The sequence below is a fragment of the Sapajus apella genome, unplaced genomic scaffold (genome assembly GCF_009761245.1).
Source record: "Sapajus apella isolate SASKATOON/1434 unplaced genomic scaffold, GSC_monkey_1.0 scaffold55, whole genome shotgun sequence".
In the NCBI taxonomy this organism is placed as follows: domain Eukaryota; kingdom Metazoa; phylum Chordata; class Mammalia; order Primates; family Cebidae; genus Sapajus; species Sapajus apella.
The window spans coordinates 3,662,545-3,664,901 of NW_022436995.1; the positions used below are offsets into that span (position 1 = coordinate 3,662,545).

At 36.7% G+C, this 2,357-nt stretch overlaps 1 protein-coding gene across 2 annotated transcripts in view; it reads right to left on the reverse strand.

The window, feature by feature from the left end:
• MDGA2 (MAM domain containing glycosylphosphatidylinositol anchor 2) overlaps positions 1-2,357 on the reverse strand; it is an 863,364-nt gene that overhangs the window by 635,509 nt on the left and 225,498 nt on the right. The gene's annotated exons all lie outside the window — the stretch shown is intronic.

Genomic DNA, 2,357 nt, shown 5'->3' on the forward strand with positions numbered 1-2,357 from the left:
GATCAGCTGTTGATCAGGCCTGAGTTTTACTTTTGATTATTCCAGCTGTGTCATATTTCTTACATTCTTTTGACTTCTCATGTTTAAATATAAAAATTTTCCTTATAAAGGGGTGCTGTAGAGTTTCAAAGGATATTAAGGTCTTTTGTCTTTGAACAATTCAAAACCCTAATTGCAGACTTGTGAAAAATAATAAATTTGTGTCATTCTAAGACACTAAAACCAGGATTGATTTGTTACTCAGTGAAAGATGACTGAAATAAGTATTATAATCATCTCTCTCACGTAGTACATTCTGAGTAAATCTTGAACTTTCTAGAAGTTTGTTTTACTCATTTCTCACCCTACGTGGGAATGTCTTCCTGCCTAATCAGACCACTGTCTACCTCTAATCCTCACCTGAGAGCCAAATTGAAAAGTACAAGGTTTGCAACCCAAATGCCCATCGATGATAGACTGGAGAGGGAAAATGTGGCACACATACACCATGGAATACTATGTAGCCATAAAAAACGATGAGTTCGTGTCCTTTGTAGGGACGTGGATGAACCTGGAAACCATCATTCTCAGCAAACTGACACAAGAACAGAAAATCAAATGCCACATGTTCTCACTGATAGGCAGGTGCTGAACAATGAGAACACATGGACACAGGGAGGGCAGCATCATACACTGGGGCCTGTTGTGGGGCACCAGGGGAGGGACAGTGGGGGGTAGGGAGTTGGGGAGGGATAACATGGGGAGAAATGCCAGTTATAGGTGATGGGGAGGAAGGCAGCAAATCACACTGCCATGCATGTACCTATGTAACAATCTTGCATGTTCTTCACATGTACCCCAAAACCTAAAAGGCAATAAAATACATATTAAAAAAAAGAAGTCCACTTTATTAAACATGCTCTTTGGATGCAAAAAAAAAAAGTGTAAGGTTTGAATCTCATAATTTCAAGCCAAAAAAGATCTTATGAGTATAGTTAACTAAATTTTAGAGCAGCTATCGTGATAACAGTTGTTTTAATTATAGAATTATCTGAAATTCTTTGTTAAGCTCTGAATAACTGGCTATCATATAGCCAGTTTATAAAAGGAGCTAAAGAGGAGGAAGCAGTTGGAAACATCTGATGAGATCTGATTTTGGGAGAGCACTGACACCTATCAGGTGCAGTGAGTTCCATGAACTAGAGTTAGCTGAAGTAATAGGAAAAGGTATCTTTGCTCCCACGAGTCTTCTAATCTCATGGAATACTAAGCCACATGGATGAACATTTTAAAAGATGAGGTAGCAGGTGTTAAATGTCATGCTAAAATTATAGCATATAGTACTTTGAAATCTTTGATTTGTCATAATATAGATTATGTACTCCCTCTGCTACTAGAATTGTGAAAACAACCCCCAATAGGGAGATTTAGCTTAATAAATGTAGCCTCTTTGTTCTTTAGGTTGCTGATCCATGTGATTGATTGACACTTCTATTTCATTCAGGGAGGTGGGAGAGTGTCGTAGGCAGCAGACTCTAATTTTTGATGTCTGACAGAGCAAATGACATTCATGTGACAGACTTTCTCTTTTCCTCTGAACTGCATCAACATTTATTTACGATGAAGGGCAAATTGAGTGAAAAAACGGCAGCATTGTTTATCATAAATCATAATGTTTTATGTTCTGCCTTTTAGGAAGAGGAATGACTGATCCATGGTATAGTTATAACCGCAGTATATCTTTAATACTTTAAATAGATAAAACGTAGGACCAAAATCATCTATAAGCTAATTCTATAGTACAATTTAATGTCCTTAAGGTATCTATAAAAGATTATTCATCTTCTGTTTGTTTTGTTTTTAAAACTATGTATATGGTTTTCACATTCTGTAAGAATAAACTTTTACACATGTACCTGATTGTCTAAGCTTTTAATAATTTCTCAAGTTCAGTAGTGTTGATGTCTTGATAGACACCACCTTGTCTTGAATCTTGTCTGGAACATTCTGTTTGAGATGTTAGCTTGCGGGCACCTATTATGATGGTGGGAATTAAAGACCTGAAAGTGTGTTGTTGATTATCTGAAGTAATGAATGATAAAAAGATTTCTTTCAGGATCTCTGCAGATCTGGAATTCATTCATCTGAGTGAGATAATTGCAGATTCTTACAAGGAAAGATGACTTTGAGAAAAGAGTAAATATGAATAACCAGTAGACATTCAGTCCTGGAAATGGGGATTGTTAGGAAGACAGCACTCACAAATGAACACTAATAACCACAGTGGAGAAGTGGACATAACAGTGTGATTGAAAGGCATTTATATACATACACAAACACACACACACACACACACACACACACACACACACACACAA